At 51.4% G+C, this 26,844-nt stretch overlaps 1 long non-coding RNA gene across 6 annotated transcripts in view; it reads right to left on the reverse strand.

Annotated features, from left to right (window-relative positions):
* The window catches only part of LOC118615773, a 38,087-nt gene that overhangs the window by 7,297 nt on the left and 3,946 nt on the right, over window positions 1-26,844 (reverse strand). For 2 of the 6 annotated variants that reach the window (XR_004956483.1, XR_004956484.1), the window contains exon 3: window positions 17,368-17,596. The exons of 1 other annotated variant lie outside the window; for it this stretch is intronic. This is a non-coding gene — a long non-coding RNA (uncharacterized LOC118615773). Of the gene's footprint in view, window positions 1-16,521; window positions 16,815-17,367; window positions 17,597-19,188; window positions 19,318-26,844 lie in introns of those variants that run through there. 3 more of the 6 variants (XR_004956485.1, XR_004956486.1, XR_004956487.1) reach the window with 3 other exon arrangements.

A 26,844-nucleotide genomic window follows, 5' to 3' on the forward strand; every position in this document is an offset into this window, starting at 1 on the left:
AGCAGGGAAGGGACACGGAGGCAGGACCCAGGCCTGGCCGGGACCCCCGGAGCACCTGTCCTGCTCACTCAGAGGACACAGCAAGCACACCTCACCCTTTGGCTGTTGCTGGGACAGAGATCCTTGGCCAGGATGCAGCCGGGATCGTTAACATTGTATCCATCACCAGCCACATGGATCCTACTCAATTACACATAATCCTTGAAAATATCCTACCCAAGGCCAAAGGCGCAAGGTTAGAGCACTGGGTGGTCTTTATTTTTCCTCTTTTCATTGCACCCAGTGAGGAGACACAATCATTTTTTAAAAACCTAACGGTGAGTGAGCATTTACATGAGCTCCCCGGGGTGAGGAGGAGCACCCCCGCGCCCTGCTCGAACTGCTCCAGTAAGGCAGGCCGGCTCCGGGGTCCTTCCCAGCGTGCACCTGACGGGCGCACGGCGGCAGCCCCAGCAGCGTCCGGGCACCAGGGCTGCGGCCACATCGCGTCCACTGGGAACCGTCCATGGAGCATTTCAGAGGGAGACACGGTCACTTTCCCCGTCCCTGCCGAGAGGGTCAGTTCCGTCCGGGTGGCCGTGGAATGCGTTCGGGACCCTGCGATTTCAGGAGGAAGAGCCACTGGGAGCTTGGGGGGTACTCACACCTCCCTTTTCAGAGTCACCGTTTCTCACTCCGTGAAAGAGCCGGCCCTGGGGGCGGGGCACCCCCACAGACCAGACAAGCCACCAGGAGGCAGACCCCACGCGAAGCTCCAGCCCCGGCGTCGGTGCGGTCTCCTGCGTCGGTGTCCACAACCCACGGCAGTTCGGCCTTTTCCCGGGCTTCCAGGCATTTCTGTTCACGTGAAAAGTCGCTGGAAACCGCTGCTCTTTGGCCACGCAACTGAACTCAAATTCATTCTGGAGTGACAGTCACGGTGATAAAAATTGTCTACATTCTGTCAAATTTGCAAACAGCTCCCCAGGTTCAGGAGATGCTCTTATGTCCTTGTTCAAAATAACAACAACTCGGAGATCACAGGGGCTGAAGCAACGACCTGCCCGTGGATGCTCATAGCAACACCAGGCACAGGAGCCGCCGGACGGGCACAGCCCGAGCCCAATGCTGGGCCACCACCGCGGTACCTTCACGCAGTGGATTGGTGTTCGGCCATGAGGAGGAAGGAGGTGCCGAGGCGTGCTGCCATGTGGATGGACCGCAAGACGTCACTCTCAGTGGAAGAAGCCAGCGGAAGACCACGCGCTATGAGGCCCCGTGTATATGAACGTCTGGAATAGGCAAGTCTGCGGGGACAGGAAGCAGGTTGGCGGTCACCAGGACGTGGGGCAAGGAGGGGATGGAGAGACCTGCTTATAGTGTACCGGGCCTTGTCCCGGCGTGATAGGAGTATCTGAGACTAAACAGGAACAGTGGTCACACAACACTGTGAATGTCCTAATGCCACTGAATTGCTCACTTCAATTTTATGTGAATTTCGCCTCAACTGAAAAATATGCCAACTGCTTATGACCTGGAAGTAAGACAGAAATAGTTTCCTAGGGTTAATTTTATGTCTTTGCCATCATAAACCAAACTTTAAAGGAGAGAAAAATTAATGTGATAAACAATCTTATTCATTTTTGGAAGGCTAAATTTCTATGACCGTATTCAATTTATTTTAAGTTTCAAAGGTTTGAAGAAGATGACTGAAGAGAACAGAACTATTGGAAGACAAGATCTATAGAAATTAATTTTGGGTTTGCCTTAACTAAAAAAAAAAAAAAAAGCACAGATTAGGTGAATCTGCGAGGTTCATTTTCCACAGCTCTTAAATAAATATGTTTTTAAAAGCTAAACTCAGCTGAGCCCTTTCTGATAACAATCAGAATTCATTCTTTTGTCACTATTAAATCATCTATCTCTATATGTGCTACGAATTTGAAACTGCAAGAATAGAGGACCCCGATAAGAACTGAGACCCCCTGAGAGTGATGTGATCGAGTGTGGGTTTCAGCTAGTAATCGCAGGTCACAGCAGCTAACAGCAGGCAGTGCTCTTCCAGATGGTCCTGCCTTTGCCGTCATTTCCATGAGAAAATAGAGGCGGTTTGGCAAAGGGAGAAATTTAAGGATTGTATAGCACAAAATAACATCCGTACTTTCTTAGCAATGTTATGGCGTCCTAACGCCATACAGTAGCAAGTGTGACTCCTTATATGCTTAACATGCAGTGAAAACCACGTAGGCGTCATAGAAAGTTGCACAGGGATACATAGTAGCACAGCAAGGTAATATTAAAAAATGCACTGTGTCATTCCTAGAAGTACTATTAGTATCTCAAGAGAAATGATCTGGCCCTGGCCGGTTTGGTTCAGCGGTTAGAGCGTCGGCCTGCGGTCCTGAGAGACCCGGGTTCGGTTCCCGCTAAGGGCACGTACCTCGGTTGCAGTTTGTCCCCGGCCCTGGTCGGTTGTGCGGGTGGCAGCCACTCGATGTGTTCCTTTCACATCGATGTTTCTCTCTCTCTCTCTGTTCCTCTCTCACCCTCCAACTCTACCTGAACAAAAAATGGAAAAATGTCCTCGAATGAGGATAAAAAAAAAAAAGAGAGAAATGATCTGACTTGTGCTTTCAGTTAAACCAGCTCAACAAATATTGACCCTCTGTCATAACACTGTGACAGAGGATAAAAACCGCACTCAAAACAGAATTACTTCCTTTAAGAAACTTATAACCTAGTGAGAGCCACAGAGTCCAAGCTAGCCGTGGCCAGACAGCTCTGTGAAGAGTAAGGTGCGGGCACGTTGCACACGCGCGCCGGGAGAAGCAGCGGGCTCGGTGTGGAGGAGTGGAGGTGTGCGCACTGGCCCGGCGGGACGACCTAGAGCTCCGTGGTGGACAAGGCGGGGAAAGCCATCTCTGACGGTCTGGGCTCGTGTAACCACCTGCACCACCAAAGAACAACAATGTCACACGGAAGGAAGGCGAGGAAGGAAGGCGAGGAGGAGGAGGGGATGAGAACAGGGTGGAGGAAGCACGCGCAGGGGGATGGGGATGAAAAACGGAGAAGGGGGAAGGAAGATGTTAAGAAGTGAGAAGTTGCAGGAAATAAGGATGGAGACGTGGCTGGGACCAGCTTAGGACAGACTTTGTGGCGCTTGAATCTCCTCTTCTGAGCATCAGAAAGTCACTGACGGAACTAACTCAGCTGGGAACAATACAGTTGGGTTTGAAACTTGGAAAGGTCACTCTGGTACCAATCCGGGCGGGAAACTGCAGGGACAAGTCTGAGCACGTAGCAGCCTGTTGTGAATCCAGGCTGGAGATGAGCAGGACTTGAACTCGCAGAGGCCACTGGTGATGCTATGAGAAGACAGACTCGAGGCCACGCCAGCGGCCTGCTGGGTTCCCAGGGTGAGAGGTCAGAGGATGGGCCAGGTCACTGCGAGTTTTCTGGGCCTTGGGCGGTGCTGGCGCAGCGGACCGTGGAGCAGTGCTAGGTGGAGAGGGAGGGGCCCCTGCTCAGCGCCGGGCTGTTGACCTTGACCGCAGCCCAGGACACACACTTAGGGTTACTTGTAAATCCCCACTTCAGACGCAGAGATAGATGACATTAGCCAGAGAGAGAATATGATAGAAAGAAGCTAACAGCCCTGGAGAAACCACACTGAATCACGCTTCGAGTGAAGAGTGCCCTGAGGAAATGTCACGGAAGTGGGCAGTCCAGAGAGCAGAGTGCTGTGGACTCGGGGGAGCCCTTTCAAGGGGGGACAAGGAACACTGTGAAGTACAGAGGAAAGAGAGGCGCAGCCCAGACTGGAGAGTGAGCTCCCAGTGTGGCCATTCCGGTGAGGATCAGGGTGTCAGCCCAACAGGGAACTTGGGATTCAAGTTGCAGGTGCAGGGCCAGAGGACAAAGGTCGCTTCCTCTATGCTTCATTGTTTCACTTAGTAAAACGTTTACTATTTGTTTTGTAAAGGAAGTATTCCGGTAAGATAGTGGAGAAGGACAGAAACAATAGAGGCATTAACGAGGGAGAGAAACATTTCAAAGTGTGCCTTAGGCTTCTTTCTAATGCTTTTAATGTCAGTGCAGTCTTTTTTTTTTTTTTTTTAAGAAAACAGAATCACTGGCACTCTGGCATCTAAAATTTTCCTGGTACCCGGACAATTCACTGCTGAAAATGTGAAAGTCATTTGAAAGGAGGAAATTTTAAAATTTCAGGGTATCCTTGCTGGCCGAGAAGCAGCCTGTGAGAGCGGACACCCCAACAACCTCAGACCCTGGCACGGGCAGCCGGTGGACGCCATCCAGGTGCTGAGGACACCGGAGGCAGGGACAGGGGGCGTTGGGCGCGGCTCTGGGACCCACCTGGCGGGATTCAAGGCCGGGCTCTACCTCTCTCTGTGACTCTGGCCGAGTTCCTGACATTGTCTGCGGTCTCGGTTTTCTCGCCTGTACAGTGGAGACCACAAGTCAGTCTACATAACAACGTTCTGCCAGGAGTAAATGAGGGAACGTTTCTCTGGCATTTAATGGCCAGAAGGACGCAGATGATGGCGACCTTCACTGTGCGCAGCTGGTACAGAGCCTGCTCAGAGCTGTGAGGCTGGAAGAGACCTTGCGGACAGTGGACAGGGAAGAGGCCTCGAGCCAGCAGAGGGGACTACACTGGGCAGCCAGGAGGCAGGAGGAAAACTAGCGGAGTGGAGTCGTTCCCAAAAGCAAAGGGAAGGATGTGTTTCAAGAAGAAGCAGATGATCGGTTGAGTCCCCGACACCAACAAGTACAGTGAGGACTGAGAATTGATCACTGGGCTTAGCAAAGGGAAATCTTTGGTGAGCTGACCAGAGAGGGCTGCTGGGCCTGCTCATTCCCTCATGTTGGCACGTGTGTGAACTCGATCAGTGATGGGCAAGCCGACAAATAGGACAGGTTTTTACCCATCACGGTACACGATGCAGACAGGGACCATAAAATGTCGTGACGTTTGCTGGGGGCTTCTTTCCAGAGAGCTAATGGAAACATCCTCATGAGATCGAGAGGATCGATATCCCCAGAAATTGTTGGCAGACACCTTACAATCTTGAGAAATAAAGAGTTCTTCCAAAAAAGAATAAAAGCTGCATAGAAACTGGTCACTGACAACATGAAACTATCAGTTTTCAGAGCTTCAATATACTTCTACTTACCCTTACCCCCACCCACCCAACGTTTGCTTGGCTCAAGATGGTCATACTAGCAAATAAATCCTTTTTTTTTTTTAATGTAAGCCATAGTAGATTCTTCTGTTTACTAGCAAAAGAAAATATTGCTGATGGTGCAACTTATGAAGGCTGAAATCACATGAGCCGGGTCACAGCGAGGGTAGTGGTGACCGGAAGGATTTGGGCAAGTCAACAAAAATAACTTCCCCCGTAATCCATACATTACACACGACCAAATCCTGCCCTTTGTCAATCCTGCGTATTTCCCAACTTTAAGGACAATCTAGTGATTTGTAAAATTAGTTTTTTAAAACCTGGAAATCTGTCCCAAGAGGATTCTGGGAAGACAGTGATCAAAATGGAATGTCTTATTCCCGTGCCTGCCTGGTTGGAATCGGGTCCGTCTGTCTGTCTTGAGCCGGCAGCAGGCGGTGCTGTAGGGTGTCGGGTTCTGAGAAGGTCGCGGCGGAGGAGACACGGTGGGTCCCTCTCGAGCCCGGGCCGGCACGGTCTGGAGGCCAACTCAGCGACCCTCGAGATCAAGGTTACACTTGGTGCATGCTGGGGACGCTTCAGAGTGTGCACCCCACGCACCTGAGGGCGACTTGGTCCCCTGCTGGGTTCTCGGTCCCCCAAAGCCCGAGCAGCGTCCCTGGTAGGCTGAGACAGCCCCTCCCGAGGGGAGGAAAGAGCGAGTGGAGGGGGAGCAGGAGGGCTCTCTCCGCTGTGTGGGTGGTCTGGCCGGCTGTCGGACGCGCAGTGCCCAGGGAGTCTGGCGGGAGACGCTTTGCTCCCATCACTCAGGATCACTGACACTCCGAGATGTGTGCCCAGGTCCACACGGAGGAAATCTACACCAACTTGGAAGACAAAGAGGAAAAAATATATAGGCAGCCCTGGCTGGTTTTGCTCAGTGGTTAGAGCATCAGCCAAAGAGTTGCGGGTTTGATTCCGGTCAAGGGCACCTACCTCGGTTGCGGTTCAGTCCCCTGTCCTGGTCAGGGTCGTGCAGGAGGCAGCCAGTTGATGTGTCCTTCACATCGATGTCTCTCCCTCTCGCTCTCTCCCTCTCTCCCACTCTATCTGAAGACAGATGGAAAAATATCCTCGGGTGAGGATTATAAAATAATAATTATATACACAGACCCAGCAGAACAGAGCTGCTGGGGAGATGTATGATACATTGAACAAAAGACGGGCTCATGTCAGTACAGCACACACACAATCTAAATATAGATTTAAATCTAAACAGATCATGGTAGACTGTCTGGGAATGTGTTTTAAAAAACACTAAATAAAGTATTTTGAAATGAAAGTGTAATGAGTTTAGAATAAAAGCATTTACCTCAGCAAAACTTCGAGTTTAGAGGTGGTGGTGGGATGGGGACAGAGAAGACACGGAGCATCCCAGCGTCTCACCGGGGGCGAAGTGGGGAGCCAAGCGAGTGGATGCTGCCCACGGACCACCTCCCCGGAGTGCGGGGATGGCCCCACGCTCCCTTCCCCGGAGAGAGGGGACGGTCCCCACACTCCCTCCCCTGAGAGAGGGGACAGCGCCCAGGCTCACCTCCCCAGAGAGAGGGGACCGTCCCCACGCCCCCCTCCCCGGAGAGAGGGGACGGTCCCCACGCCCCCCCTCCCCGGAGAGAGGGGACGGCCCCCACGCCCCCCCTCCCCGGAGAGAGGGGACGGTCCCCACGCCCCCCCTCCCCGGAGAGAGGGGACGGTCCCCACGCCCCCCCTCCCCGGAGAGAGGGGACGGCCCCCACGCCCCCCCTCCCCGGAGAGAGGGGACGGCCCCCACAAGCGGACGCTTTGGTGGGAAGGAAAGTCGGCATCTCCGCTCACAACACGCACGTGTCGGATCCTCGCACTATCCACTGTGGATTTATTCCAAGTTACCCCTCAGTGCAGCTGGGGGGGCACGGAGGAGCTAGAGAGAGAAAACAGGGGTCTCGGGGAGTCTCTGCACATCCTGCTGGGCCTCCTGGGCCTCTGTCTTCTGTGCGTCCATCTAGTTCTTCTTGTGTCTGAGTCTGAAAACACAAAAGTGGGCCCTGGCTCCCATCATAGCAGAGACGCGCGTCTGAGTCCGCGCAGCAGGAGAGGTGCTTCGAGTCGGGTGCATAGTAACTCAACAAACCAGGACATATGCAAACGGTGCCATAAAACATGAGACACATGAAGGGAAAGAAATCAAATATATTCAATATGCTGAATGTCAATGGGCTGCACACGCCCATTAAAAATGTCAGTCACACTGGATTAGAAAAGGAGAGAGCATTTTTAAGAAATTTAAATAAAGTCATTTGAAAACTGAAGATGAACAAAATAAGCTAGAAAATACCAGGTAAAAGTAAAAACAGGAGAAGCAGCATCAATACCACAGAACACGTGAGGTCCTGTGGCAAACAGGGACCCCAGGGAAAGCATGCTGTGGCCGACAAGGGTCCCTTCGTGACGACGCGGGGAGACGGCCCCCGCACACCTGCACCCGCCAACACGTGCTGAGCGTACAGGGCGAAAACTGTTACAATAGAGGAGACCATGAGTAGAAATACATTTATGGTGGGAAATTTAACTATATCTCTGTTCAAAGCAGACAGAGACCTAATAGCAAAACGAGAGAGAGAGACAGAGAGACAGAGAGACAGAGAGACAGAGAGAGAGCGAGAGAAATGGAAACATAACCAACCTGAAAAATGAATAGCTTATATATCTCAGATGTAGAATCTAATGTCCCTCTAGCTCTACCTCAGTAGAATCTCATTAGTGGGAGAAATGAGCTTGTGGACAGGACCCGGCAGGCCTGTCTGGCCGCCTAGGGCAGGTGGGGGAGGGGAGAGGAAAGAGATGGGAACAGGAGAGGGGGAGGGGGAAGAGGACAGGAAGGAGGAAGGGAGGAAGGGAAAGAAAAAAGAGGGTGAAGAACAAGAAGGAGATGGAGAAAGAGGATCTGGTGAGAGGGGAGGGGAGGAGGGGGAGGGGGAGGGGGAAGGGTGGGGAGGTGTGGGGGAGGGGAGGGAGGAGGGGGAGGGGGAAGGGTGGGGAGGTGTGGGGGAGGGGAGGGAGGAGGGGGAGGGGGAAGGGTGGGGAGGGGAGGGGGAGGGGAGGGAGGAGGGGAAGGAAACCAGGACTTGACAGTCTGTCCCTACCTCTGGGTGGCCTGTGCCATGAGGCAGGGCACACTGAAAGGAATGAATGTATCTTTATTTTATTTTATTTTTTTTATCCTCACCCGAGGACATTTTTCCATCCTTTGTTCTGATAGAGCGGGAGGGAGAGAGAGGAAGAGAGAGAGAGAGAAACATCGACGTGAAAGGGACACATCGAGTGGCTGCCACCCGCACGACCAACCAGGGCCGGGGACAAACTGCAACCGAGGTACATGCCCTTAGCGGGAACCGAACCCGGGTCTCTCTGGACCGCAGGCCGACACTCTAACCGCTGAGCCAAACTGGCCAGGGCTGAATGCATCTTTAGAAGGTAATAGTACTTTGCATTGAGACAAATTTGTCTGCCTGTTGATCACGTGAACGACGTGGACTGATACACACGACGACACTCGATTCGGATGCCCACTGTGCAGGCCTCACTCTGTCCTGGGAAAGCCGTCACCAGCGGCGCCCGCCACAGTTCAGCGCAGTGCACCCTGCTCAGGGCCCCTCCCGTTCAGAGGGTGGTTCAGTGGCTTCTCAAAGCCCTAATTAATGGAAAAGACCAGACACCAGTGCTGCTTCTACAAATGCTTGACGGACGAAAGACGCCACATGAAATCATACTACTGAATGATCAAAATGGCTTGTTCCAATCAAACAAGAGGTTTAGACAATCACAATTCCTAAGTAAGGCAATAAATGGACTAAAACATTTACTCTATAACTCAGAACACCATTAATGCTTTCATCAAAATGTTTAACTCCCTTTTTCTCCTCATCAAAAAGAAATAAGTAGTTTTGAATACTATACTATTTCAATTCTAATGTATCTATTTAATTTTTCAAAAAATGTTAGAACATCTTTTGAATACTTATAAGTTGAAAGACCTATGCACCTGCCACCTGGACTCTTCACTAGTATCTTCCCACCTTGTTTCATTCCCCGTCAATCCATCCCTCTGCCCACACGTTACTCCGTCCTGCCTCTTCATGCACGTCAGACGAATCTGAAGCGTCAGTCCGCTTCTCCTAAGTGCACAGCACAGTAGCTCATTATCGGACCCGCCCTCTCCACTGGGTCAACAGCAAGACACAGGCGCACACATCCAGTGCAGGGGCCTGGTTCCTAGGTACACGGCGTCTGCCCACGTCTTGAAAACACAGAGAAGCAGCTAAGCAACCTCTCAGAGTTCTCTGGGGAAATGAAAGCCACAGAGATGATCAATAACCTTGCATTTCTGAGAGAAAGAAGAAGGGCAAAACATTCATTTTTCCTTCCAGTTCTTCTTCCTCTAAACCATTCAAGACTCTAAGAAACACAAACCAGATCCCATGATTTGTCAATAAAAAAGAAATAACATTTACAAATTCTGTTACACAATAGAAAAAATGATAAAGAAGAAGCAAGAAGCCCGTGAAACCTGTCACTGTGAGTGTTTTGGTGAGCAGCCTTCCCCAAACATCTCCATCACGTATTCACTCAATCCTTCATTCGGCAACTGATGCCCGAGAGCCTCCTGTGGACCCGTGTGACCCGCAGTCTAAGTCCTCACGGTGCTTCTGTTCCAGACACGTGCTAGGAGATGACGAAGAAAAATAAAGATGGGTATTAGTAGTAAGGACTGACGGAGATGTTCTCAGGGAAACCCTCTCTGATGAGGTGACTCTGGAGCGGAGGCATCTGGGCAAAGGGGACCCCATGTGCAAAGCTGTGAGTGGGGTGGTGTTCACGGCACCTGAGGGACAGCGGGGACCATGGCTGGACTGTGTGTGACGCGGGTAAAGGAGTCGCAGGGCCCGGACCCCGCTCCGAGCGAGACGGTGGAAAGTCGGGAGAGTACTGGTCAGACAAGGACCCCGAGCTGATCTAAATTCCCAAAGCTCTGGCGGCACCCAGGACGGCCTGTGGGAAGGCACAACTGGGAGGTCAGAAGGAGGGCCCAGCGGGAACCCAGGTGGGAGCTGACTGTGCTCGGACAGGGCGGGGCGGTGGAGCAGTGCACACGCGTGTACAGCCGTATTCTTCAATGGTTCCACGTGGATGGGGCCGCGTATAAGCTGAACGCGTTGCTCAGAACTTGCCGTGTGCACCTTCTTGTTGATCTCCCCTTCACCTGTCCTCCAGCCTGCTCCCCCGCCCCGCCCCTCCGAACGAATGTGAGAAGTCAGCCGGGTAGGCACCTGTCACGGGTCCCTCCATTTTCATAAACCACACACGGAGGACTTTTTTTTTTTTAATTCCTTGCTTTGCAAAAATTGAATCAAATGATCTTGTTTTGCTGTGTGGATCTCTCCCGGTCTGCAGAGGTCTTGTGTAACACGACACACTCGTGGGGGTGACTGCCCATTGCCATTGACACGGAACATGCCCTCATCTGGGGAATACGTGTCCCCTCACAGTCACAAGGGCAACCGAATCACGCTGGCCCCCAGAAGCTGCTCCTCCGCAGGGCGTCTTACACGCTGCACAGAGCGGGGCCGGACGGAGGAGGCTCGGATCTCACCACAGCTCGGCCACTCACCGACTTTGTGGTCCGACCCGCAGCCTCAAGGGCTTCACCTGTCCAATGGGGAGAGCAGCTGAGACTCACGGGGTGAGAACTGAGGACGAGAACACGTGTGAAGCGTGTATTCCTGGGACTAGCGCTCCTAAGCACTCAGGGAGAATGTGGTCATTCTGACCATCAGGGCAGCGGAAGGACTCGTCCTTGGACACTGTGCCTCCGACCAGGGAGAGGACGTGATTCCCCGGCCCAGCGTTCCGCCCCAGGCACTCAGGTGATAAACGTCGGATGTGTGTGACCTTGAAACATTCCTTTGATACAGTCTCTTCATGACACTTTTACAATTATTTATAGTCACCAGAGGGAAAAGGGCCTATAAATGAGCACTTTTACCTTGGTGATGTTTGACGGGGAACTTTAAATAACGTTGTTGTAAACTAAGGGATATTTCGGCTGATTCCAAAGCCCCAGTGAGTCAGCAGTTGGGTTAGGGGGTGGTGTCGGGGAGCGGGGCTCGGAGCAGCCGCACGTGCGCCCGCTGCGTCAGAGGGCCCGCACTCAGCACGGGGGTCTGGCTGGCTCCTTCAACATTGTCGATGTAGCTAAGGAAGGACAAACCTCACAATGTTCGGAGCACCAGGCCTCTACAGACAAACACTGGAAATGCTGAGTATCACGCATGTCAGAGGCTGATGTACTGAAATACAGGTGCGGAGAGAAGACGTGGGCACTTTAATCTTCCCCGAATACGGGCGTCCTGAGACACGCGGGAAGGGCTGGGTGCACCGCTGCCGGCCTGGCTGCACTGGCTCCGTGGCCGTGACCCAGCTGGGCTTCACAGACGCCGTGGGAGGGCCCACGGTCCCCTTGAGCTGTGACTTCCGCAGAACGAATGACGGGGTGTTTCCTGTCCACTCCTGGTGTCTCGTTTTCGGCGTGGCCTCGAGAGCCCCTGCTTGAGGTGACACAGGTTTCAGGCAGCTTGACCGCCGCTGGCTGGCGGAGACCCGACTGAACGAGCGGCTGGAGCCGCAAGAGAATTCAGTCGCGGAGCGAGAGTGTTCAAATATTTTCCGAGGCCCAGAAATGGAACTTCCAGGATTACCGCTTTAAAAGTCATAACTATTTCGAAATGCACGTGGTTAGTAACCATGTGAAAAATAAAGCAGAGCATATTGTTAATAAAATGCATCTTACATGTGATCATCCATCTTTTCAAACATTCAAATGAGGTGGTTTTTTTTTTTTTTTTTACCCTCACCCAAGGACATTTTTCCATTTTTTGTTCAGATAGAGTGGGAAGGAGAGAGAGAGAAACATCGCTGTGAAAGGGACACATCGAGTGGCTACCACCCGCACGACCAACCAGGGCCGGGGACAAACTGCAACCGAGGTACGTGCCCATAGCGGGAACCGAACCCGGGTCTCTCTGGACCACAGGCCGACGCTCTAACCGCTGAGCCAAACTGGCCAGGGCTCAAATGAGGTTTTAATTCAAACAGCCATGTTTTCTAATTGGAGTACAAGTACCTAATCCTATCCCTGCCCCAGTGAAATCAAGCAGCTCACAAACACCTCTCACATCCACGATCTGTCCTCTGTGCACCCTCAGGAAAGGGAGGAGGGCACCTCAGCGAGTGACAGGGCGAGAAACCAGAGAGACATCAGCACATGGAGCTCATGCTCTGCACATGGAGTGCACACAGGGCACACGCTCTGCACACAGGGCACACACGGAGCGCATGCCCTGCATGCAGAGCACACACTCTACACACAGAGCACAGATGGAGCACATGCTCTGCACACGGAGCACACACAGAGCACATGCTCTGCACACAGAGCACACACGGAGCACATGCTCTGCACGCAGAGCACACACTCTACACACAGAGCACAGATGGAGCACATGCTCTGCACACGGAGCACATACTCTGCACATGGAGCACACACTGAGAACACACTGCACGCAGAGCACACATGAAGCACACACAGTGCACATGGAGCGCATGCTCTGCACACGGAGCACATACTCTGCACACAGAGTGCACACGGAGCACACGCAGAGCACACACTCTGCACACAGAGCGCACATGGAGCACACACTCTGCACACAGAGCACACATGGAGCACACGCTCTACACACAGAGTACATGCTCTGCACACACAGCACATGCTCTGCACACAGAGCACACATGGAACACACGCTCTGCATATGGAGCACACACAGAGCACATGCTCTGCACACAGGGCACACGCTCTGCACACAGGGCACACACGGAGCACATGCTCTGCATGCAGAGCACACACTCTACACACAGAGCACAGATGGAGCACACACTGAGAACACACTGCACACAGAGCACACATGAAGCGCACACAGTGCACATGGAGTGCATGCTCTGCACACGGAGCACATACTCTGCACACAGAGTGCACACAGAGCACACGCAGAGCACACGCTCTGTACACAGAGCGCACATGGAGCACACACTCTGCTCACAGAGCGCACACTCTGCACACACTCTGCACACAGATGCTTCCCTATGCTTTAACCAAACACCACGTTTAGGAAATACTAGAATTATACAGGCTATCTATGTGGTAAGCATGGTATTGCCACAGATGGTTCTAACTCTGCATCTACCATCAGTCAGGGGTAATTGTGTGTCTTCTAGGGGGTCTTGACCAAATCGGTCTCCTCTGACTAGAAGGAGTCGCCCTCGGGTGCTCTGGGGCATACACGGGTCTTTTAATCAACCTTAAGGTCTTCCTGAACAGGCGCTAACTAAACACTGTGATTTAAGTGCCGAGATGAGCGAGATCCCGCTCCAGGGAAATCGATGTTTCGAGAGTTTCTAGGGCAACAGTTCATCTCTCCCAGCAGCAAGTCTGAGAGAACAGGGGATGGGAATATTGAAGGCCTTTTAAATTAAAACACATATTTGAGGATTAAGGGTGATGGAGAGATGCAATCAAACACTCCACCGATAGCAAGAGCACACTGTGTGAGAATCGGCAGATCCCTCTGCCCAGCCGACCTCGAGAGAGTCCACTGGACTGCACCGTGCTGTCTGGGTATTTCCGGTTTGCGTTGCTTTGGCTGGTTACTTTCTGTGGTTTTCCAGTGCAGTTTAACTGGGGACCCACCTGGAGGTTTGACTTCAGGAGAACCCGAAGTAACCGTGGGCCCTAAGAGCCACAGGCTGCAAACTATTTCAGCAAATGAGAGGGCAGCGCGCAGCCACATCCGTGACTTCTTCCCACTTCCTGTGGCTCCACTATTCTCCTGAGAATTGCTGTTCCTCTCTGCTTTTAATCCCTGTTGTTGGTTACTCTGGGAAACAGACTCTTCTTTCGCAAAATACTCTCGGTTGTAATTATCGTTGTTGTTTTTCTTTTAATATCTGCAAAGGCTTCGATCAGGACCTACACGTCTCTTAGCAAGGACAGGGACATTTTTATAGCTTTCCTCTGACTCACGGTGAGCGGTGAGCGGGGGTTGGGAACTGGCAGGCAGGAGCTGTCGGGGTGACATGCACCTGACGGGGGGGGGGGGCTTTGTATCTGTAGGAGTCCTGTCCACAGTGCAGAAGGAGTCAGAGAGACCATGCTGTTATCAACTGACACAATATTTTCCTAATTGACGGTACTCCAGAGAGCAGCGGAAACTCAAACAGCTTCACAGGATAACGAGGGAAGCTGTGTAAGGGATCTGGGAAGGAAATGCACGTGGGACGAAATCACACAATCACAGCACCTGGCAGCCACCAGGCGGGCATCCCCCGGCTGGGTGGGCGGTGTGTTTACTGTTTGCTCTGGTGGAGAAAAGTCAGAATGTGCAGAGGGTGCGCTTCTAGGCACCCCAGATACTCAGTCCAAGGAAAGAAGAGACGCTCACGGACCGCGTAACACTTGTCCTTGTGGCCTCGAGGAGAGGAACGTCCCCGGAAGCTTGTATCTGGCCGAAAACCCAGGTTCGGAGGTTGGGGGTGGGGAGAGGACTCACTGTTTACTGTGTCTGCTCACCCCACCGTCTTTCTTTTTAAACACGTTCCTGTCGCCCTGGCCGGTTTGGCTCAGCAGTTAGAGCGTCAGCCCGAGGACCAAAGAGTTGCAGGTTGGGTTCCGGTCAAGGGCACGGACCTCGGTCGTGGTTCTGTCCCTGGCTCTGGTTGGGGTTGCGTGTGAGGCACCCAGTTGATGAGTCTCTTTCACATCCATGTTTCTCTCTCTCTGTCTCCCTCCCATTCTGTCTGAAAATAAATGGGGAAAAAAATATCCTCTGGTGAGGATTAAAAATTAAAAAGTTCATGTTGTACCATGTCTCCTTCAGCATCCACCAAGAAATAAAAGCTTTTTTTTCCTCCCTCCCTCCCTCCCTCCTTTCCTTCCTCCTTCTCTTCTTCTTCTTCTTTCTTCTCCTTCTAACCAAAGTAGCTACAGATAAGGAGGTGCTCTATTTTTTTTTAATAGGGTAATTTTAAAAAGCATCCCCCAAAGAATCAGAGTTTAATCTCAATATTCATGGAAACGAAAGCATAAGTGAATGGAAATTTCCAAACAGTGCATTGTGTGCCCGGCTGGCCGCTGTAAGCGGTATCTGTTTGTTTTCCTTCTCGACACATGTACCATTTTAACACCTGCTCACTACTGACAGCTGTCCACGCTTCCCGCTCACACAGCCGACGCAGAAGGCCGGGAAGAACTGGGGAATGATTCCTTCTAGGTGGGAGAAAGGGTCACCGCGGTGTGATTGACGCCCTCTGCCTGCCCTGGGGCCGCGGGGAACGGAGCCTTCCCAGCACTTCACAAAACGAAACTTGAAAAGCAGATGCGTGCAAACCTGCTTTCCCATCCAAGCATCTTGTGAAGCACAGGAAAGAGAAGCGTTGTTTTTTCGAGTTTGCTCTGACCTCGTCCTTCTTAGAAAACTGTCCCCTCTGCACTACTGGAGTACTGTCCTCGGCCTCCCCGAGCCAGCGGTAGCAGAGCGAGGCGCTGGGCGGATGGAGAGAAGGAACACTCTTTTTTTTAAAACAATAAGACTTGGTAAAGGTTACTGGTCGTGTGTTCCTCGGTAATCCGTGCCTCGGCCACACCGCTGTGGAAGCCCACACGGGCCGTGTGAGGGCCCATCTTAGCAGCTAACGGAACAGTATCCCCAGGGGGATGGATTTAGACACCAGGCCTTCTGGATCCCGGGCCTGAGCCACGTGCTGAAACAATGAAGGAAGCTCAGAAGCTTGTACCTGTAGCTTTCAATTCTGGCAGATTAAACAAACAGCGAAGTCTCTTTTCCCTACATTTTTAACATTTTCAAGTAGGGTGTGATTATTCAGAGGTTGTTTTTTCAAAAAAAAATTCCCCGGACTCGGGCGTAGAATTGGCACTGTCCCTGTGATGTTTTCGTGTAAAGGGCGGCACTGGAGTCCGGCCGGGGTGGCTCAGCAGTTGAGCGTGGACCCAGGTACCAGGAGGTCGCCGGTTCGATTCCCGGTCAGAGCACTTGGCCAGGTTGTGGGCCCGATCCCCGGTGGGGGGCGTGCAGGAGGCGGCCCATCCATGTTCTCTCTCCTCGATGTTTCTGTCTCTCTCTCCCTCTCCCTTCCTTTCTCTCTAAAATCAAGAAAGAAAAAATTTTTTAAATAAATAAGTAAGAACGGTGTTGGAAGGGAAAGCAGAATGGTCTCGGCTCCCAGCACGCCGTCCAGCTGCAGCGCGGTCAGAGGGCGCGGTTCCGGTGACGGGACGGGTGGAGAGGATCCGGATGGAGGGGATGGAGCTGAGGGGACAGAGACTGGACAGCAGGCAAGAGGGCAGGGCTGACGGTGTTCCCCCAGCACGCCACGAGTCATGCTAACGTCAAGTCCTAGGGAGCTCTTCACCCCGTCTTTAGACTTTTCCGATACCTTTGATCCAAGATCCTGGTAGAGCAATACAGTGCCGCTGTCCCACGCTGAGCCCTGTCATTGGGGTGGGCAGAAGTAGGTTTACAAAATACGAACGAACAGCAACACACTAATTAATACACACAGAATCATACAAGAATAAATTCTGTCCCACACGCCCACCCGTGTGTTTTCCCTCCTTTTTTACGGGTATTTGGAGGATCACAAGACAGAGTGTTTGAGGTTCCGTGTCCACAACCGGCAACTATTTTGACAACCTCTGGGATCCAGGGATTGTTTTACGGTCTGTACAAATTCAGCCTTAGCCGGTGTGCTGTCTCTGACTCCTCCGCCTCGTAGGGGCCAACTGTTAAACTTTTAGGAGGTTTCTCAGCCAATTGGCATCCCATTGGTAGTTTGAAATGGCCATGTAAGAGTATTTACACCGTGTTAATTGTCAAATTGCTATGAATCATGACTCCCCTCACCCCACACTAGAGCCAACGAATAAACAGTTACCAGCACACCACGGGTAGAGCTATTTTTCGACTTTTTCATAAAATGCCAAGGAAAATAAAATATATTATGTAGTTCAGCTTTGACCAAAAAATATAAAAAAGACCTTTAAAACATTTTATGTTTATTTTTGAGAATCAATAATGTAAGAATCTCAGGAATGGGAACTATTAAATTTATAGACTACAGGCCTATTTTGGGGAGTCTTCCAGAGTGGAGGCAGCAGCTCACCCCTTTTCGGCCGGTTTCCTGAGCGTCTTCACCCCGTCTTTAGACTTTTCCGATCCCTTTGATCTAAGATCCTGGTAGAGCAATACAGTGCCGCTGTCCCACGCTGAGCCCTATCATTGGGGTGGGCAGAAGTAGGCTCACATTAGATTGAGCTTAGCCGTAAATAATTCTACTTATTTTGAAGTTGGAAATTCCGTCCTTCAGAGACATGTATCCCCTCTATTCGGACACTGAGCTAGTGACCTTCCAGGCACCCAGTCCCCTCTGCTGCTCATCTGCTTTGAGGATTTAGCTCTAATGATTCACTAATGTGATATCCTGAGAATATGTTTATCTTACAAGTAACTTCATATGTGGGGGGGAAATGTGTACATGATTAGTCATTTAACATTATTGTGTTGAAGGCAATAGTCAAGGCCCAGCTGATGTGACTCAGCGGTTGAGTGTGGACTCATGCACCAAGAGGTCGCCGGTTTGATTCCCGGTCAGGGCACATGCCCAGGTTGTGGGCCCGATCCCCAGTGGGGGGCGTGCAGGAGGCGGCCAATCGATGTTCTCTCTCATCGATGTTTCTCTCTCTCTCTCCCTCTTCCTTCCTCTCTCTCTAAAATCAATAAAAAAAATTTTTTTTAAATAGTCAAAAGAATAGAAATTAGAGTAAATATAAAATTAAAACCCACTGGGGAGGAGGCAGCTTCCCAGGCCCAACATTGCTTGGTGACAGCTATGGCCCCAGGACTTCCCGGATGAAACCACTGCAGGGTGAGCCCTGAAGAGACACCACACCGCAGTGCTGAGACGTGAGCTCCCACGCATTCCCACAGACAGTACTTGCTGACACACGCACCGAGTCACGTTTTCTCCAACTAAGTGCTCACAGCAGAGAGAGGTCGCTCCGTGCACCTTGACCTCGGGTTCACCCCTGGGCAGGGCCCCCCACACACCGCCAGCGCAGGGTCTTCTCTGACTCGGTGCACCCGCCCCGTCGCTGCGCGTACACACTCTGCCCGTGGGCACGCTCCGTCTCCGCCAGGCTGCGAGGGTGGCCCTGGGCTGAACACAGACGGTTCGGTTCGGTGAGAGCCCACATCTCTGCTTCCCCGGGTCTGGCTCGCGCAGGACGCTCAGGAAACGGGGCGCAAAGGGGTGAGCTGCCGCCTCCACTCTGGAAGACTCCCCAAAATCACCCAAGCGAAGCTTCCTCCGGGCCAGCTGCCGACTGCAGCCCACTTCACCCCTGCCTAGAAGAGGAGCAATTAGGGACACCGACGGCTCCTCCCAAGCACGCGTGACGGCGCGGTGTTCTCGGTCTGCGTCCTGCTTGCGCGTGGGGCCCCTTCAGCTGGTTAAGCAACGCCGACCTGAAACATGGTTCACTCCCAACAGCTGGAAAATCGATCACTGTTTTCCTGCCGCTTGTTCCAGGTTCCAGGGGATGCTTCCAGGTCCCCAGAGTTCTGCTCCGAGAGCTGACTCGTCCTGTGGTCTTCAGCCCTGGGAAGCAGCAGCCCGTGGGCAGTGTTGGCTGCTGGCTCGACAGCGGCTTTGAACCGGTCATCTGTGCCCAGACCAACCGCGTCAGCAGGTCGGCCCACGGCCCAGCCCTCGGCGCGGGGCACGGGGCTCCGCACCGGGCACGGGGCTCCTCACCGGGCACGGGTCTCCTCACCGGGCACGGGGCTCCTCACCGGGCACGGGGCTCCTCACCGGGCACGGGGCTCCGCACAGCGCCTGAGGACAGTTGTCCGAGTGGGGCCCCGCAGGGCCTCCAGATCGGGGCGCTCTCACCTCTTCCCCGACTCGCTCATCACCACGATTTACAATTTTTCCTCTGATATTAAAAGATAAATCAAGTATCTTTGCAAATTGGAGACATTATAACACTATTTATTTTCTTTAATTCATAAAATCCCACGTCAATGCCTTCAACTCTGAAGTTATAAGAAGCACACGGCTTTTCTTGGAGCACACGGGACCCAGGCCCTGTGCTTGCCCTGCGCCAGGGATGCTCCAGCGGATCCGGGTGCGAGCCTTTGAGCTCCATTAGGACAGGATGGGAGCCAGCTGGGTGGATCAGCTGTGCCCACTTTTCATCACCGGGAGGCAGTGGCCACGTGTCGGCTACCACTGGTAAGTTCTCTCTGCAGCCAACAGCAGCTGCCCAGAGGAGGGCTGACGTGCAAGGGTGCCCGTCTGTGTGCCACTGATTCTGAATAATCTGGGGCCATGTATGATGGCGCTGAAACCTCTGAGTGTCCAGGCGGTCTAGTCCAGCTTGAATCCTAATCAGTGGTTCTCCAAGTGGACCAAGCAAAACCAACCCTCTCTGCCCGCTTCCCAGGGGTCTGAGAACTGATGGTACAGGAAGGGCTCTAACTGTAGCCTCTAGCTCTAGCTCTAGTTCTAGTTCTAGTTCTAGGCCCTAGGTTCTAGGTCAATTTTTAGCTCTGGCTTAGCTCTAATTTTAGTTCCAGTTCTAGGACCTAGGTTCTAGGTCAATTTTTAGCTCTGGCTTAGCTCTAATTTTAGTTCCAGTTCTAGGACCTAGGTTCTAGGTCAATTTTTAGCTCTGGCTTAGCTCTAATTCTAGTCTAGGCCCTAGGTTCTAGGTCTGTCTCTAGCCTCTAGCTCTAGCTCTAGGCTCTATGTTCTAGGTCAACCTCTAGCTTAGCTCTAATTCTAGTTCTAGGCTCTAGTTTCTAGGTTCTAGGTCTGTCTCTAGCTCTAGTTCTAGTTCCAGGCTCCAGGTCCAATTCTCATCTTAAGACCTATTTTTAAACTGCTAGGAAACTTTGAGTACACTGTGTATCTGTAGGGACCACAGATCATTACAACCATTCTCTAAATGTGTATGATGCTTCACTATGAAAAGCCACCACAGGTCCCAGTGAGCCGCCTGATTCTAGGTCGGTTCCCTGTTAGGTTCCAGGAACTTTGTTACGCAGAAGGAGAAGCCCCTCACAGTCTGCCTTACCCTTTGAAGGAGCACGTTAGTTCTGGGTGTCCTCACAGACCTACCTACAGCAAGTCCAGCAGAGCATCACATGATGCAAAGCCTTCTTCACGTTGCAGGGACCGTTTGGATGCTGAGAATAACACTGGGTTTTCTTCTGTCTTTTGTCTTCTGCATCTTAAGACTAATCTAAAAATCTGTCTGTGCTCTTAGTCAATGCCAGGAAGTCTGCTCTGTCCGCAATTTGCATCACCAATCATCCGTAATATTTTTCTTCGGATGTGCTTTTGAACGAAACAGAGATGAACGGTTCTTCCTGTTTTCCATTCTCCTTCTCCATCTCCCTGCCCTTTGGGCTGCTGTTGTGCAGAGCACTTCAGTTTATCAGAGAACGCCCCCTCAGAAGTCATGGAGCACAGGAATTTAAACTCCCTAATTGCTACGTTCATTTCGGATTTTACAACACCGAGTTCTAATTTAGTGCTCAACATCCTATATTAACATTCCAAGAATGATTCTATCTCGCACTGATGCAAAGTATCAAGTCGAAAGACGGTCACAAGCAGTAATAACATGTACACACATTGGGGTCTGTTTTCTGTCCAGGTGCCCGGGAGAGACGAGGGAAGGCATGTTTGCCATTTCCCTGTACCTCCGGTGTCCGCTGTGCAGGGTATAACCGGCTCAGTGGGTTATACATTCTTTTCATTACTCACTAGACTTTTATTTAATGAGCTGTAATGTGTGTATGACTGTGTCAGCTTATGTCTCACTTTCCCCAAATTTATGGTATTACACTTGTAAGTTACAGGCTAAACGGGGAGGAAAGATTCACCGACCTTGCTCGCTCTTGCTTTTGCCGGACGGCCGGGGGCTGTGCCCCGGGCCTGGCCGAGTCCACACAGGCAGGCCGAATGTCACCGAAGGTGAGCAGGAGTCACGGTGCACGGTCTGCCGCGGCGCCGGATGCGTGCACAAATAACTCACCATAACAGAAACTCACTTAAGGGAAATGCAGATCATGTTCATAAATCTTCCTCTGGTAATTGATACCTTCTGATAAAACGCCAAACATATCCTGCTGGACAGTCACGATGGTTTTGGCAGCTTGGCTTATGAGGGCCATAGTCACAAGGAGACATTTGGGGGGTTCCCTCGGTCCTCTCCAAAGGCAACCTGGGAACCTTGAGTAATGCCTCGCTTTCAAATTAACGGGAAATGTTATTATAGTAACTCGGTAACCGATTAAAACTATTGTTAAGAAATAATAGATTTTTTTCCCCAAAGGACCCGGCTTTAGTTGAGTAAGCTGAGCTGCAGAAGTATGGCTGTACCTACAGAAACAACTGGGTGAATTTAACCCCGAGGAATTTCAACTTAATAATAGATGAGATTGCATCGAAGTGTGGTGGCAGTTAGACGTGACCAGAGTGAGGACGACGGGCCAGGGACAGGTCACCGGGGTGGGACGCCCCAGTGCCTAGCAAGCGGCAAAGCTGGGAAGACAAGAACCTCACCCCCAAGGTAACCTTTCCCCACCCTGGATGTTGCTGGTCATGCAGGTAAGACTCCTGACCTTTCATATCACCGGTCATGTGGTTCAGACCCTTCCCTCAACTTTTCTCCCGACAGGTTGCTAGTCATGCAGGTGAGACCCCCTTAAAGATGTAATGAACAAGGGGGCCAGGGAATAGCCCTTAAGCATGAAGCCCCCCAGGACAATGAGGTTTTGACCTGTATCACATACACTGGGCCTCAGTTCTGTGTTTCAGCTCCAGGCGCAGAAAAGGTGCAAAACCAGACAAAACCATGGCTGACCTCAGGACCAGCTGCATGGACTAATGACCCCCTGCTCTGGCGCCGACCAATCAGGGGAGACCTGACCCTGAAAGGCCACACCTGGAGAGCTGATGCATCTTCTATCAGGATCCTCCCAGACCTCCAGCAGATACACACAGGACAGGACCCCGCAGGGCTCCCTGTGGAGCGGGCCGCTGCCTTTCTGCCCCTCCCCCAGGCGTGTTTTCCTCGCCTGTCTCTCTCCTACCTCCAAGGGCCCTTCGTCAGCTCTGCGGCTTGTTCTCCAAGACCACGTCTTCCCCAGCTCACCACCTCTGTGACTTCTAAAGAAACTTTCTCTTACGGTTCGAGTCTTCTCTGAGTTCTCTCCTAGCCAGAACTCTAGTGCCAAGGTCGCTGAGCTGACCACTGGTCCGACACTTGGTGTCATTTCCACCAACAAAAAGCGTTTTGACAAAATCTTCTCTGCCACTTTTATGTCGCTTGTTTTGAAACATGGCTAAGTCAGTCTTTGGGAAATACTATAATGTCTCTATAACTACTGAACTAGCATTAGCATATACTTCTAGACCTTCCCAGGTTAGGGCCATGGATTGAAATTGTTGGTTTGATCACTCGAGTTGAGACGATCTCTACTCTGAGCACGTGAGTCAGAGTGAGAAGGGTGACGAGGAGGGTGACGAGGAGGGTGACGCAACAGAGAGAGACTGACAGCATTAGCAGGAGACGGCTTCTACCTGACAAGCACCCCGTGCCCCCCTCAGCCCTCGCCCACTGCCCCTTCATTCCGACCTTCCTTGTGGCCTCCCCTCTAGCTCTGAGCTCAGTTTCCCTGTCCCCCAGCCCTCCCTCTGCTCTGCAGGAACCTGGCCCTTTGACACCTTTCCTGAAGCCTGGGCAATTGTCCAATTACCTACGGTCCTCAGAGTTCAAACTCCTAATGTGACAAACCGATTTCTCCACAATTCTCTGCAACCTACTTCTTCAGTCTTCTCCGTAACCATCCAAATACCCGAAACTGCCACTTGTTCTGCACTGGCCCACAGCACCAGCTGTGTAATCAGACCATCCAGGTTCTAACCCCAGTGGGACCGCCTCCTAGGTGTGTGAAGCAGAGACAAAATACTTGTCTGTTTCACTTTTCCACCTGCAAAATGGGGGTCAAGGGTTGTTGCTAATATTAAATGATGCATAATACTCAGTGAAGAGCAGCTACTATTCATCGAGCCAAGAAGCACTGTATTCACCCCACTTTCTTGCCCTCCCCTAACCCAGGCGTCCCTCCCATCGGGCGTGCTTTGCTCCGTGATGCACTCCTGTCCCTCAAAGCCAGGTTCACGTGGCAAACACCTCTGAACACCTTCCTTCACCATTTCACTTAGGAGGAGGGTGCCCCACTGCAGGGTGCTCCCAGCACTTCCAGCACCCTGCACCCTACGACCTACCTTCACAGGGCTGCATACACACCTCCCTGCTATACGGTAAGATCTGCGGGGAAACAATACCGTCTTTGCCTCCCTGTATCCGCTGTGGGATTAGCTGTCCCCTTCCCAGAGACACTGTGAAGTCCTAATATCCAGAACCTCAGAAGAGGACCTGATTTGGAAATAGGTCTGTTGTCGATGTGATGAGTTCAGACAAGGTCGTGCTGACTAGGGCGGGCCCCTGATCCCGTAGGACCGGTGCCCTGATCACAGACAGCAATGTGAACACACAGACACAGAGCAACACCACATGCACAGCGGGGCAGAGACCGCAGTGCTGTGTGGACAGGCCAAGGACCGCTGGCCTTGACCAGAAGCGAAGACCAGGCAGGATTCTTCCCGAGAGTTCTCAGGAGCGTGGCCCTCACGACTCCTTGATTTCAGACTTCCAGCCTCCAAAACTGAACACAACAGACTCCCCTCTGTGGTGCCGTCAGGAAAGCTTTAAGACACTAACACATATGCCCAGAGTCGGGGGGAAACTCCTACATATTTGTGTTGAAGCAGCAAATGGTTTTATGAATTTCACTTGATCGATTTGGATGTACACAGGAAACTCGTTTATATAGACGGCTGCATTAGATCATCACAACTCCTCACTAGGAATCTATGGCTCTATGTCATTTCATATTCTGGTGTCATATTTGAACTTCCTGCACCATCTAAGAATGTTAGAAAACTTTGCTATATTCCTCCTTGCCCTGTGACCTTCATTGATTCCTCATAAAACAGAACTTATTGTTAACTATCAGGCAGTGATTTAACTGTCAACAAGTGATTCATAAAAAAATCACACAATTATTCAACTCCATACGTCATCTGTAGTCTAAGAATATTGTGTCTAGAACTTTAGAAAAAAATTTCAAAGCATTCTTATTAAAACATGTTTGCTCTTAGTTTTCTATTTATCTCGTAACAGTTACGCTGACATGTGCCTTCCCTACAAACATCAATTCACGGGAAAAGACCAGTGTAAAGACAGATAAAACTAATCTTACGTTCCAGGCCAGAGTCAAGGTCTACTCTCCACTTTAGTAACTATAGTTAAGAATGAGGGGAAAAAAATTCCGGAAGAATTCGGAAAGAGAAATGTGACCTCAGTTCTCGTGGCTAGAGGGGCATTCACTGTACAACTGGGTATTCCTCCGCGTCCCGGGAAGGCGGACGCCACGCTGCGTGGTGCCTGAAACAACACGATTATCAAGTGAAGCGAAGTCATGTTCGGAGTTTTCAAAGCCAAGGCTGAGAAAGCTGCCTCCCACCACTCTCTCAGCCTCAACGGCAAGAACTGTTGGCGGAGCTACGTGATCTGTCCTCAGACGGAAACCTCGGCCCTCCCGGAACCAGCGTCCAGTTACCTGACACCACGGGCAAGGTTGGTTCTGCAGAGATGTTCGCTTGCGTCGTGCAGGTCTGTGAGCACCAGGCCCACGCGGGAAGCCAGGCTGGTCCCGGCCTGCTTCTCCGGCTGCGGCCTCCTGGGGGGGGGGGGGGGGGGGTGCGCTCTGACCCGTCATCCGGGAGTCACAGTCATCCGTAACCATGGGCCACGTTTCATCCCAGGCCCACCCCTGGTTTTCTCCAAAGTTTGCTCACTTGTAAGCAAGGATGACAACAGGATCTGCTTCTGAGGATTTGTGAGGATTAGCAAGAGAAGGCTCAGGGTGCTTAACCTACCACTGTCCAGTTCATCGTTATCTCTTCATCATCCTTCCTGGGCAGTGGGACTCGTCAGCAAGCGGAGGGTAGCACCAGGCCTATTTCTTCAAGGACACCTCATCCTGTTACTCTAGGAGGGCGACGGCGAACCAAACCCGTGGGCGGGGCCAGCCCAGTGCCTGCTGCTGCAGATGAGCGCTGACCGGCGCACAGTCCTGTTCCTTCCCACCAGCCCATGTTCGCTTCCCCCTGAAACTCGAGCGCTTGTGAAGATGACCGATAGCCTGTAGACCCTGAAATGTTCATTATCTGGCCCTTGAAAGAATGCGCTCGCTGATCCTGCCCTGGGCCCTTGGTACCAAGAGTGTTGTCCTCAGCTCGTTAGAAATGGACACCCAGGTCCCCCAGACCCACCGGATCCTGGTCACACACTTTCACCAGGTCCCCAGAAGCTTCACATGTGCATCAACGGTTGAGAAACACCCATCTGGGCCAGAGGTCAGCAAATTGTTTCCGTGAAGGGCTGGATAGGACATATTTTAATCTTTATGGCAAGTGTTCAACTCCGCCTTCCTCATTTGAAGGCCACCATAAATAATATGCAAATAAATGAGCATTGTTCTATACCAATAAAACTATTCATGGAAACTGAAATTTTATTTTCATTAAATTCTCTCGTGTCACAATGTATCTTGTCATTTTTTTCAAGCACTTAAAAATGTTATAACCTTAGCTCACAGACCGTACAAATTAGGTGGCAGGCTGGACATGGCCACCTGGGTCCGAGTGGTGGGCACACTACTGCTTAGCCACCACTCTGCCCCCCGCCCCCCAACCCTCTCCAGGACTAAACACCTATTTATAGTCTAGGATGTGGGACTTCAGAGAAGTTACCTGCAATTTATCTAACTTATCCCAGACTACATTTATACATTCCTGTTCCTCCTGTACAATTTCTCGTTTGTCATCTAAAGTTTCTGTCAGATGATGGGACAAGGTACTACAACCTTTCTCATGGCTGAATCGAATGGCACAGAGAGGCTGAACTAGGAAGGTTTCACACGCACACACGCACACACACACGCACACACACGCGCACGCACACGCGCGCGCGCACACACACACACACACACACACACCTGACTCTAAAGGAATGAAAAAGTGATCATAATAAACTCTTTTGACCCTAAATGTAAACCAAACACACTGAACATTTCTAAATATGCGTCTCTTTAAGTGATATATAAGCCTATGCTATACTGAGATTCAAAACAAATCAGTTATATAAAAGGAGTTTAGTTCATAGAAATACATTTACATTCAAACTTTGTTGAAGCTGAGCTCAATTGAGACCTGTCACTAACGATGAGTAAATAAGAACTGTTGAATTAACACAACATTAATAATTTAGGTTTACAATTTAAGAAACATGAAAGTACTCAAGTCAGAAGCATAAACTATA

Source organism: Molossus molossus, unplaced genomic scaffold (assembly GCF_014108415.1).
Source record: "Molossus molossus isolate mMolMol1 unplaced genomic scaffold, mMolMol1.p scaffold_m16_p_4, whole genome shotgun sequence".
Classification (NCBI taxonomy): Eukaryota; Metazoa; Chordata; class Mammalia; order Chiroptera; family Molossidae; genus Molossus; species Molossus molossus.